This window comes from Canis lupus, chromosome 5 (assembly GCF_011100685.1).
Source record: "Canis lupus familiaris isolate Mischka breed German Shepherd chromosome 5, alternate assembly UU_Cfam_GSD_1.0, whole genome shotgun sequence".
In the NCBI taxonomy this organism is placed as follows: domain Eukaryota; kingdom Metazoa; phylum Chordata; class Mammalia; order Carnivora; family Canidae; genus Canis; species Canis lupus.
Genome location: NC_049226.1, coordinates 8,178,681 through 8,191,084, shown reverse-complemented (window position 1 = coordinate 8,191,084; position 12,404 = coordinate 8,178,681). Strand labels below are relative to the sequence as shown.

Genomic DNA, 12,404 nt, shown 5'->3' with positions numbered 1-12,404 from the left:
TCTCTCTGCCCCTCTGTCCAGCCCCTGCCCCCATCTCATTCCTTCCTCTGGGGTCCTGACATCATCTAGGCCGGATGTACTCCAGGCCCCGAGGACGGGGACGGGGATGGGCGAGGCTGGAGCCCCGGGGTCATGGCAGGTGGAGGACCGGGTGGCCTAGGACGCGCTCTGGAAACGTCCCCTGCCATCCTGCTTCTCCTGGACTGGCCCTGTCCTCCGAGGGGATTCGCTGGGGCCTGGCGGGGGAGAGTGTGTCCTCCCCGGCTGTGTGGGCCCTGCTCCCCACACCACTGTCCCACTTCTCCACTCGGCGGCTCCTTGCTCCTTTTCTTCCTTTTCCTTGTTCTGATCGTTTTCTGCCTCCATTTCTTTCCTCTACCTCCCTCTCCCTTCGCATCTGACACCTCTTTTTTCCTCTGGTGTCATCAGGGATCCCCCACTCCCCTTGCCTCAACGTCCAGGACGAGGCCTGCTCAGGAGCGCCTGCTGTTGCTGGCGGTGCCAGCATTGCGGGGGGGTGGGGGGATGGGGGGGGGACAGGTTCTTCAACAGTCGGGCTTGGTGAGGGACGGTGCCAGCCCAGAGTAAGCTCAGAGGAAACGTAAACTCTGCCGCCTGGGCCCTCACCCACCTCCCTGGACCTCGTCCTGGCCCGGAAGGTGGGAACTGTCCCGGAGCCAGAGGGTCTCCGAAGAAGGCCTGGCTGGTGGAGCTTGTCCGCCCTCCGCCCTCCCCGCCTCTCCCCGGAGCCCCGGCTCTTTCCCCAGAGGTACCTGCTGGGATGCAGGAGGCTGGCCTGAGCGGGAAGAGCCTCCGTCCAGAAACCTCCACGGCATGTCATGCTTGGGCCGGTGTGTGTGCGTGTGGGCGTGCAGGCTGTGTGTGGACGAGTGTGCACACGGGTGTGCATGGGCATGCATCCCTGTGTGGGCCAGAGCACGGTGGGCCCGTGTGGGTGTGTGTCCCCCCTCCCGGGCCTGTCACCGCGCGGGCCGGCTGCTAGCCTGGAGCTCTGCTGTCTGCGGTCTTTGTGCCTCTGCTTTGCACGGGGCTCTGTTCCGTCTTGGGGGCCAGCTGGTCCCCTGCTGTGGTCCCACGCCATGATGACTGATCTCTGGCCACCCATTTAGCCGCCCAGGGCCCCAGGGCCAGCGTTTGCCCCCCACCTCCCCAAATGGAGGCGTGGGGGGGCTTCCTGCCCAGCCTCTCCACTCTGCCAAGGCGGAGGGAATGGGGAACAGCTGCGTTGGCCGATTCCGGCTCCGTATGGATTTGGTTTGACAACAAAGCTCCCTCTGTGTTGTTCTCAGGCCCCTTACATAACCCGAGGGTGGGGAGTGGGGGGAGGCAGGCAGGAGGAGGTGGAGATGGGGACAGGGAGACACCAGGACAGGATGGCCGCGAAGGGGACCGGGACCGACCTGGGACTGGGGAGGGAGAGGGAGAGAGCGAGACGGTTGGGAAGGAGAGAGAGGAGGACCCTACAGTGTACAGGAAGGAGCCGATCTCTAGGTCTTGGGACTCTCGCCCAGTTGGTGCCTTGTCTTCCTCTCCTGGAGCCCCACCCACCAGCCGGACCACTGAGGAGGGGCTGGGGCTCTGTGGGGCGCAAGGGTTTGGGGCTGGACCCGAGAGGCCACCCTGGCCCCACCCTGTGACTGAGCACTTTGCATAATGAAGGGAGTCATTCTCTTCCTTTGCTCTTGGGCTTCCATTCACTGCCCCAGGGCCCCTCTGATTTGCCCTGTTGGTGGAGGCAGCCACCCTGTCCCCTGTCCCCTGTCCCCTGTCAGGCTGCTCGAGGCCCGCCCAGCCTCCCTGGCCTGCCCAGCTCCAGACCCTCTGCCCACCCCAGCAGGGCCCAGTGGCCTCGCACTGCCCCCACCCCCTCAGTTCTCTTCTCACCATCACTATCCCTGCAGCTGTCCAAATAGAGTGAGAAGAAAATGTTCTCTTACCGGAACAGCTGGACTGACAGGCTGGGAGGCCAGGTGAGCTGGCCAGGCTTGGGGGCGGGAGGTGCCCGGTCCCGGTTGCCCTGATCCTGCCAGCTCCCCGGCAGGAGAAGATGGACACTTGGCGGAGGGCAGGACCGGGGCCTCCGTGACCGAGTGGTCCCCTGGGTTTTCTCAGGGTCTGTGTCTTCCCCGGGTCTCAGTTTCCCCAAGTTCCTTTCCTGGCGCCCAGGCTTCCTTGAGAAAAGCTTCTGGATTCTCCATCTGGCCCTAGGGGTAGTGCTTGTCCCCTGGATCATCAGGGCTGCATTCTTCTAACCTGAAGCCCAGGAGGACTCCTCGGAGGGCCGGGGGAGGAGCAGCTGGAGAGGCCCCAGATTTTCCTCATTCTGGCATTTGGCTTGACCGCTGGCACCGCCCTCGGTTAGACCTAAGGGCCTGCCCCAGAGGTATCCTGGAGGACCTGAGCCCTAGCTCTGCGGCCTGGCGTGGGCGAAGCCCAAACCTGCTGAACAAGCCCTGCACTCTGGAATCCTCAGTCCCCAGGCCCCGACCAGTCTGTGCCTCTTCCTCCCACCTCCTCCCCCAGGTCTGGGCGCTGGGATGATCCTGAAATCACTAATGCCTCAGGGCCAGGGACAAGGAGGCCTGCATGGGGCCTGGGGATGGCTCGGGGAGGGCCCAGGATTTCTGGTCTGTGTGTGGGTGGGCCAGGAGGACGGTCCCTCTCCCACCATTCAGGGTCAGGGTTAGGTGACCCTGCAGAGCCCAGGCCGGAAGGATGGTGAGTGAGGCTGTGAGGGTGCCGGGCGGGGAAGATGCCCTCCACTGGGGCAGCTGCTAGGCCCCAGGCTGCCCCGGGGCGCCCTCCAGCCCTGCTGGGGACATCCTTATGGGGCCACATGTCTCCCTCCTGTTTCCTTTCCTGCATCCCTGGCCCGAGTGCCCACCTCCCCAAATACCTCTGGGCATGACAGGAGTGGGGCTCCCTTGCCAGGAGCTGGGCTTGGCCCCGGTCCCAGGGCCAGGAGTCCAGGGTTGCTCTTCACCCAACTTTCAGAGGTAAGGAGGTCCCCAGAGGGCTGGCTCAGCCACTCCTCGCTCCTCTGGAAGCTCGTGCTCCCTGGCTGAGAGCTCCAGGGACCTGCAGCCTGACAAACAAACTGGGCTGGAGCAGGCAGGAGCTGAAGCCCCAGGGGCAGAGCCCGCAGCCGCAGGATGGGGGACGAGAGCGCCCTGGCGGAGGGGGCCCAGCAGGCCCCAGAAGCCGTATGTTGGTGGGGGGTAGCGGGCTGGGCTGGGCTGGGATGGGCTGGGCAGGAAAGGAGAAGGAATGAGGGGTGCGTGCCGCTGTGGCCACGCGTGTGCAGGGGTCACTGCGGTTAGTGCCGGGGCTGGGGGTGCCTGTGTTCCAGCGGAGGTGGGTGCGCTTCTGTAGGGATGCGTTGTAGGTTTCTGAAGCAAGGAGGGTCTGAGCAGACTGGAGCAGGGTGGGCTTGGGAAGGGGTTCCCAGTCTTTCTGGTGCCTCCCGGCGCTGGGTTGGGGAGGCTGCTTGGCCCCACCTTTCCCCTGTGGGGGAGCCCTGGGGGCGCAGGTGGCCCTGGCTCATTCTGATGACCTGGGCAGCCGGCATTCCCGCCTGCTGGGCTCTGGGCCCGCCCCAGGGACCCGTGCTCACCCGGGGGTGGGGGTCTCCACCTTCCCCAGCAGCACCTAGCACGCTCGCCAGCCCTCCTTTTACCCCAGTTATTAACCTTTGCTGGAAGGGTCGGTTCCCCAAGAGTCTTACTGATGTGAAACAGTCTTAAAAGGGCCCAGCCTGCTGGCTTCACCCTTCCCAGGGGACAGGCTACCACAGGAAATGGAGGCTCGCTTTTCTTCCTTCGTGGTTTCCTTGGTCTTCTAGAGTCCCACCGGGTGCTGGCCTGCCCGTCTTCGCACATGCAGCCCTCCCTCTTTTCCCCACAACCCCACCTTCAGCGCCTCTAACTCCCCTGCGCTCCTACTAGGAATTCGGGGGTGGGTCCTCCCCTGTTGACACCCTGAAACCTCCACGTTCCCAAACCACCGTGGCAGCTCGTGCAGCCAGGGGAGAGAGGGTCCCCTGCTGTCCCCAGCCATGTGAGAGCCACTGTTCTGGGGCCAGAGCGGGGAATTTATTCACCTCCCTGGAGGTCCCAGGACTGAACATTGCCCCGTACTGTCCCTGCTTGGGGACTTTAGGAGGACCTGCCCTGGAGAGGAGGTGACGGCCTGCAGAGGGAACATCAGGAGATGAGTGAGGAGGGCTACTGCTTCTGGAGCTGCTATGGACAGGGGGTGCTGCCTGGGGGCCGGGGCCCACGTCGATGCCTTTGGGATGGCTACCCCGGGGGAGTCCAGCAGGGCCCCGGGCACCTTCTCAAGGACATGATGTACTCAGAGAGAGAGAGAGGGCGGCTCCTCCAGTGAGGCCTGCTCCCCGTCTCCCACCCAATGCTCCCCGTCTCCCAGCAGTGCACCTAGAGTCTGGCTAGCACGTGGGCCTGAGTTTACTGCGGGGTGGAGTCGGGATGGCAGTGTCTGCCCTCCCCCCCCCCCCCCCGCCCCCAGACAGCTACATGTGTCCTGTGTGGCTTGTGCCACGGACCGGCAGCCAGGAGGAGAGGTGAGCACGGTTGTGGTTGTAGCAGCAGGTGGGAGCTGCAGCTGTGAGCCCTTCCCTCCGCTGGGATGGGACAGACCTTGAGTGGAGCCGAGCTCCCACGCCCTGGGGCAGGCCCAGCCAGAGTCCCTTCAGCTCCCATTGCCAGGTGCCTGGTGTCAGCCTGTCCTGTCCTAGGGCTTCAGGCTCTCAATCTCAGGATGGCTTTCGAGGCTCATGCACTTCCCAGAACTTGCCCTTGTGACCTGCGTGTCACGGATGAGGAATCTGAGGCACTGACAGATGTAGGACCTTGCCCGGGGATGCCCGGCCTGTGACTGCAGAGGCAGGCTTGGACGTCAGGTTTGTGTCCAGCTCCTTTTCCTCCGCCTGCAGATGCTAAAGGTGCTTGGAGGTCTGGGGAGGGGTGGCTGGGGTTTTGGCTCAGACCAGCCCTCTGGGGAAATGAATAAGGAGGACATGAGGTTTCCTGGGTAATAGGGCATCTTCCAGCCTGGAGCCCTCTGGAGACCACACCAGCTTTGCTGGCTTACGATAGCAGCTCACGTTGCGTGGTCCAGTAGCCCCGAAGCCAATAGTGATTAAGGTGGGTCAAAGGTGGTAACAGCCGCCTCTGCCTTTGTGGTGGTTGGTGATAAGGGTATGCTTGTGAGCGCAGCACGTGTGTTTGGCAAGAAGCATGGCACTTGGTGGGTCGGCATGCTCCCTGGTGCCTTGGGGGCTCAGGTCTTTGCAAAATAAGGGTCTGAGATGCTTTAACTTGATGAAACTTTCGGTCCCACACTTGTTCCGGCCCCCACTTGTTCTGCTCATTGGCTCATTCATTTAGACATCTGTTCATTTTGGGGCACCCGGGTGGCTCGGTGGCTGAGCGTCTGCCTTTGGCTCAGGGCGTGGTCCCGGGGTCCTGGGATCAAGTCCCACATCGGGCTCCCTCTGCCTATGTCTCTGTCTCTCTCTGTGTGTCTCTCATGAATCAAAAAGTAAAATGTCTTTAAAAAAAAGAAAAAAGACATCTGTCCATTTCAGTACCTGTCAATTACCTACCATGCCACAGGTATTACATTTGGAGATACTGGGCACCCTACAAAGTCCTTTCTTAGGGTGTACAGATTCATGAGTACAGGAGATAGCGTGGTGTCACTGCTACAAAGGAAAGAAGATGGGGTAAGGGGGGTGTGGGGGGAGAGGGGACACTCCTGGACTGGGTAGTCGGGACCCTGGGTTGGGGGGAGCATGGATGGGAGAGTGGCCAGGACAAGGGCAAGCCAGGGAGGGGGGTCCGGGCTTGTGACTCCAGATCCCACACCATTTACACTGGAGTCACCCCCTCCCCAGACAAGGGCTCCGATGTGAAACTGTTGGCACTGACTGCCCGCCCCCCGACCCCGTGGGGTCCTGCCTCATTCTCTGATGGGGGTCGGGGTGTGTGGGGGGGCGTGCAAGCTAGAATGCTTACCTCTGGGGGGAGGAGTGTGTGTTTGGGAAGCACTGGGGAGGCCCCGGGCCCTCCGGGACTTTGTCAGTTCAGCGGATAGGCATTCGTGCATCATGTAAGGCTCGGTGTTTATTTCTTTTGGTCTCAGAACCGACTAAAATATATATATATACTATTTCTATTTATTTGTTTGAGAGAGAGAATGAGTGAGCACGAGTGGGGGGCTGGAGGAGAGGGAGAAGCAGACTCCCCGCTGAGCAGGGAGCCCAACTCTGGGCTCGACCCCAGGACCCTGAAATCACGGCTGAGCCAAAGGCAGTCGCCCAACTGACGGAGCCCCCCAGGCGCCCCCCAAAATACTATTTCGTAAATGATGTTTTGGTCCACCCCACCTTCCGGACAGTCGCAACCTTGGGGTTCTGCTTCGGCGCAGGAAGGAGGGGGCCAGGTACGTCCTGGCCTTGCCAGGCTCCTTCCAGATGTCTGCTAACCAGGCCAAGGACAGACCGGCGGCGGGCTCTGCCTCCACCCTGCAGCGGGTGACCTGGCCTTAGTGGCGCTAAGTGGCCGAGGCCGAGGCAGGGCGGCCGGTGAGGTGTGGGCCGGGGCCTGGCCGGGCAGCGGGCCCTCCTCGGGCGCGGTGGGGGGCAGACGCAGAGCCTGGGGGCCTGGGCCAGTGTCACCCTGAGTTGTGCTGCACACTCGGAGCCCTGACACAGCCAGGACGCGGGGGACAGACGGGGCCAGAGTGGAGTCTGGTCAGCTGTGGCCCGCCCGCAGCCACCCCCTGGCTGAGCCCCCCGGGATGGAGCGGGAAGCACAGCCTAGTGTCTCCTGCTTCCAGTCTGATGGCAGAGGCTGCCTGGCGCAGCACTGTCCCACTGCAGTGCCATGGGAGCCGCATGGGCAAGCCCCTTGTGTAATTTTAGAATCTTAAAAAATGGGGGACGCCTGGGGGGCTCAGTGGTTGAGCATCTGCCTTCAGCCCGGGGCGTGACCCCTGGTCTGGGATCGAGTCCTGCATCAGGCTCCCTGCAGGGAGCCTGCTTCTCCCTCTGCCTGTGTCTCTCCTTCTCTTTTCTGTGTCTCTCGTGAATAAATAAATATATTTTTAAAAAATCTTTAAAAAAATGTTCAGTTGGGCCACCTGGCTGGCTTAGTTGGAGGAACATGCCAGTTTTGATCTCGGGGTTATGAGTTAAAGCCCCACATTGGGCACACGAAATTACTTGCAGGGAGCCCAATGTGGGACTCGAACCCGGGTCTCCAGGATCACTCCCTGGGCTGAAGATGGTGCGAAACTGCTGAGCCACCCAGGCTGCCCTTAAATAACATTTTAAAAGATGTTAAATTAACCACATTTTTTAAAAAGTAAAAAGTAAAAAAAAAAAAGATAAAAAAAGAGATGAAATACATTTTAATTATTTTAATTATTTACTTTTATTTTTTTTAGATATTTATTTATTTATTTATTTATTTATTTATTTATTTATTTATTATAGACATAAAGAGAGAGAGAGAGAGAGGCACAGAGACACAGGCAGAGGGAGAAACAGGCTCCATGCCGGGAGCCTGATGTGGGACTCGATCCCGGGACTCTAGGATCACGCCCTGGGCCAAAGGCAGGCGCGAAACTGCTGAGCCACCCAGGGATCCCCTAATTTTATTTATTTTAATACATATTTATTTTAAGCCTGTATGGCCAAAATATTATTTCAGTGCGTGATTCATATAAATACTTCTTTTTTTTTTAAGATTATTTATTTATTTATTCATGAGAGACAGAGAGAGAGAGGCAGAAACACAGGCAGAGGGAGAAGCAGGCTCCACGCAGGGAGCCCGATGTGGGACTCGATCCCGGATCTCTAGGATCACACCCCTGGCTGAAGGTGGCGCTAAACTGTGAGCCACCTGGGCTGCCCTATATAAATAATTCTAGATGTAATGGTTCACTTTTTTTTTGGTACCAAGTCTTTGAAAATCTGGTGTATAAAAAAAAAATAGAAAGAAAATCCGGTGTACATTTTCCACCTACAAGAAACCTCAGTGTGGACCAGCCACACGCACGGCAAGTACTCCATAGCCACGTGTGGCTGGCACCGCCAGGGCGACGGGGCAGGGCTGGTGGTGCCCACTATTTTCAGAAGAGGCATCTGGAGGCCGTATTGGTGGTGACCTGAGTTCAAGCCCCAACTCCAATAGTGCCTTTAGCTTTGGCCTCTTGGGGCCAAATTCGTCGACTCCTGGGTGGGATGTCTGAGGAAGGAAACCTGCCCCAGAGCCCCCTGCCTGGGAACCTGGAGCAGATCCACAGCCACAGCAGATTTTTCCTTTTCCTATCCCAGCTATTAGTCTGTACTGTTGATTCTCGACTCTGTCACACAGCTTCAGCCTTCTTCCCCAGAGAATGGAATTCCAAGCGTCTACCCTACCCGGGCAGACACCAGAAATATGATTTTCAAGTGGTTTGCTCTGGTGTCTTGTGACTGGCAGCTGATAAAGTGGATGATACAGTGTTTCTGTACAGGAGGCTGCAGTGCTGGGCCGATCGGGGTGTCTGCTGGGTGCGGGGGCAGCTTGTGGACCCCAAGGGTAGGGAACAGAGAACGTTCTGTGCTTCAGTGGGAAGCCTATCAAGCCCCTCTTCCTCCAAGCCTGGATGGCCAGACACATGGTCCCATCTGCCCACTCATGGGCCTGGAGGCAGTTGGCCAATTACTCAGCCCTCTGCTGTCTCACGTGAGCTGAGCCCAAGGCAGACCTCACTCCCCACTGGGTGTGCCGTGCACTGATAGGGAGAAGGCAAAGTCTGCCGGCTTTGTCTAGCCAGGGGTCGGCTGTGTGTCTAGCCAGGGGTCGGGCCAAAGGGGATGGAGCGAGTAGAGGACTCATTGTTGCTGCCTCTTCCTCTCTTGCTCCAGTGACGTCCCTGTTGAATAGATCCATTTTATTAACTTGGTGGATTTGTATTGAGAGCCTACTGTGTGCCAGGAACTATTCTAGACATTGGTGATAGAGCAGGGAACAAAAAGGGGAGGGCGATCAGAAATGTTGGGTGTGTAGGGAATTTTTGATGGCAGGTAGTGAAGGTGAATAAAGAGATCAATGAAGAGATGCCAAGGCCCTGTCTCTGTCCTGTCCAAGGAGCCCAGGGAGGGTTTTTGATGATGTAGGTGACTGACCTGCTCTGGAGAATTGCAATTAGTTGGCCATCTGCACCCAAGAGCGATTGATTGAAGTAGGTTATAGCCCTACATACCCCCAGTGGCCTGTGTCATCATCTTGCCTTACCTAGTGATTGTATTAGTCACATTAACTTCACAGTCCAGCTCGAAACCCCTCTGGAAAATGCGCAGAGGACTCTGAGCTGGGAGGAAACGCTGTGGACTAGCTGCCACCACGGAGATTCACCCACCTTGACCCTAGATTCCTAAGGGGAAATGTGTGTAAGCAGGTGTAGTACAGTCCTGCTTTTAGGTTCAAAAGGGTAGTCACACGAGTTCAGGGCCCGGGAGGCCTGGACTTACTAGCTGAAGGATTTTAGTTCCGTGCCAGGGGTGTGATGCGATGGCAGGAAAGTGAGCACAGCCTTAGCCAGCATTCATGGAGGTCTGGTGTCCAGATGGAGGGCAGTACTAATCCTGTGGATACAGTTGCATGCATTGGAAGCATGCTGGAGAGCTTCCAGAGGAGCCCCAGGCTGTAGCTGCGGATAGAGACTGTGTCTCATGAGGAAGCTGCCTGAGAAGGAGCACGGAGGCTGCTTGTAGCTGTTGTAAGCATTCGAGGGACTTTGATCTGATAAAGGGCTGACTTCCTTCGCTTGCTCCGACTAAGGGCAGCAGGTGGACAGTTCCAGCGATCTTGGAGTCTAGGGAGCCAGTCCTTCACAGGAGGCTGTTGAGGCAGTAGGGGGTGGGGGTCAGCCAGAGGGCTCCAGGGGCTCTGGAGCTAAGCAGCCCGGGTCCCAGTCCTCGTCCTCACTAGCTCTACACCCCTGGGCAAATTGCTGACCCTTCTCGCACACTGGGTCCCCGCCTGTACGTCGGAGGTCGTGATTGTGTTTAACTCGTAGGGTTGAGATCATACTTGGACAGTCCTTAAAAGTGTCTAGCAGAGCAGTTCTCGGGCATTTGGTAATGTCTAGAGACAATTTGGTTGTCACAACTGGGGACTGGGATTCCTACTGGCATCTAGTGGTAGAGGTCAAAGATGCTGCTAACATCCCGTGGTGCATGGACAACCCCTCACCACAGTGACTTATCTGGTCCCTAAAGCAGTGGCCATGGGGTGGGGACCCTCCTGGTATCCCACATGGTCAGTGCACTGTACATTTTAGTAATTAATAAGGGATGTAATATGTGTTTAATCTCGTTTTACTGCTTGTGTGTTGGATGTTTACAAAACATCGGCTACCTTCCGAACTCTATAATAGAGTCTGAAAATATAAAGACGTCTCCCAGACCACAGAGGTCATAGTCTCAGGGACAAGATACAAAACACATAATAATATAATATAAAATTATATTATGTGATAAAGCATCTTGTGTAATCCAGGTACTCTGATAGACTCTTGGTATAAACAAGCCTCCAATTTCAGAGGTTAGAAGATAGTGGGCAAGACATGAAAAGTAGTAATTACATCATCTGAAATGATATTACCTGTTAAGTGCCAGAAGCAAGTTATAAATGATATTTTGTGGGAAGACAAACATTCGGTTGCTTAGAAATGTCTGAAAAGACTTCATAGAGGAGGAGCCCTTTGAGCTGATGCTGGATTGAGGTGGTTCTTGTGAATGGGTTGCGGGGGCTTAGGACATAAATCTTGCTGCAGAGGTGGGAAGAGAGGAGGGGGAAAGGCAGCTCTCGTGCCGTGCTTGGGAAGAGGGTAGGAGGTGCATCTCCAGTGCATGTGGCCCAAGGGTGAAGGGTCTCGATTGCTGCTAAGGAGCTTTGGCTTGTCGTTTAAGGGATGGAGAGCAATTGAGGCAGGAGGGTGGTTTGATCCAAATTATTTTTTAGAAGACTTCCATGTTGGCAGTTCCAAAGAAGGGGGTTAAATGAGTAAAGACTTTTGACAAAGAGACCAATTAAGAAGCAGGTAAATTGGGATGGGATCTAGACTTGGGGTGTCTCAAGAAGAGGAGATGGAGGACTATATTCTAAAGTGTTTCTGAGGCTCTTGACCATGTGGTCTTCGTGCTATGTCTGGGTTTTATTTTATTTTATTTTATTTTATTTTATTTTATTATTTTTTAAAAAACAGCTACACCTAGCATGGGGCTCAGACTAACAACCTTGAGATCAAGAGTTATTTGCTCCTCCAAATGAGCACGCCAGGCACCCGTCAGCTGAATTTTCTAAAGCCTTACATCCCCAGTGCCTCCCACAATGCCGAGCATTCAATAGGAGCTCAGTGAGCACTGGTTGGAATGAGGAAATAGGATAGAATAGGTCATATTTAGTAACTGTTTAGTAGGGAGGGCATGAGGGAAGACAGATGTTGGAAGACTGAGTTTCTGATAATGTGGGGCCCAGGAGAGGGGAAATGGGGACTTGTTAAATTTGAAGTTAATGATCATCCAGGTAGGGACTGCAGCAGGTAACAGGAAATAACTAGGATGGACTCTGGGGAGGAATCCAAAGGTATGAATCATCAGGGTGGGAGTGATGGACAGACCTCTGAAAATGAATGAACCCTGGCCAGGGAGAGCAGGGGTTCAAGGACAGATCTCCGGTGACTGACAGCACTTAGAGCAAGTGAGGAGGGATTGTCGAGAGGTAGGAGGGAAGCAGGGCAGAGTCCTGACCCAGAAGCCAAGAAGTGGGCATCCGCCGACAGTATCAGGCTTCAGAGTTGGAAGAGTGAAAAGAGACCTTCTGCAGGTTTGAAGGTGAGGAGGCCCCTGATGTCTTCCGCAGGAGGAGGCATTTCTGCCTAAAACTGAGGTTGAGAACCGGGGTGGCGGGGGCGGCGGGGAGGAGCAAGTGGGCATCGCCCGGATGCAGAAGTCTGACCACTGGCGGGAAGGGTGGAGATGCAGGGGTGGCTGGGGGAGGCCGTAGAGGCCGAGAGGGGCCTTGTTTCCTTTGAGGAGGCCGGAGATTTAAGTACCTTTGTTGGAGAGGAGTGAAGGAGAGAGAGTGGGAAGAAACCGGGCAAAGGGGGATCACTGATCTGAGCAGCAGACCTCGGTGCCCGGGCAGAGGGGTTGCGGGGAGCAAGAGGGGCAGCCGAGCCCGAGGCGGCAGGCAGGCATCTCCAGTGTCTCCCTACAGAACTGAGGGACGGTGACCTCGATGACACGACTTGTTCGGGGTCTCTGAACCAATCAGAACGGGGCCTATGCTCCCCCCTCATTGGTC

The 12,404-nt window shown here is 56.8% G+C and overlaps 1 protein-coding gene across 6 annotated transcripts in view; it reads left to right on the top strand.

Moving 5' to 3' along the window:
- Window positions 1-12,404, top strand: part of ST3GAL4 (ST3 beta-galactoside alpha-2,3-sialyltransferase 4) — a 32,087-nt gene that overhangs the window by 6,829 nt on the left and 12,854 nt on the right. The window contains exon 1 of one of the 6 annotated variants that reach the window (XM_038535681.1): window positions 2,794-3,017. The exons of 2 other annotated variants lie outside the window; for them this stretch is intronic. The gene's annotated coding sequence lies outside the window, so the exon portion shown is untranslated. Of the gene's footprint in view, window positions 1-2,793; window positions 3,018-11,909; window positions 11,933-12,404 lie in introns of those variants that run through there. 3 more of the 6 variants (XM_038535685.1, XM_038535686.1, XM_038535682.1) reach the window with 3 other exon arrangements.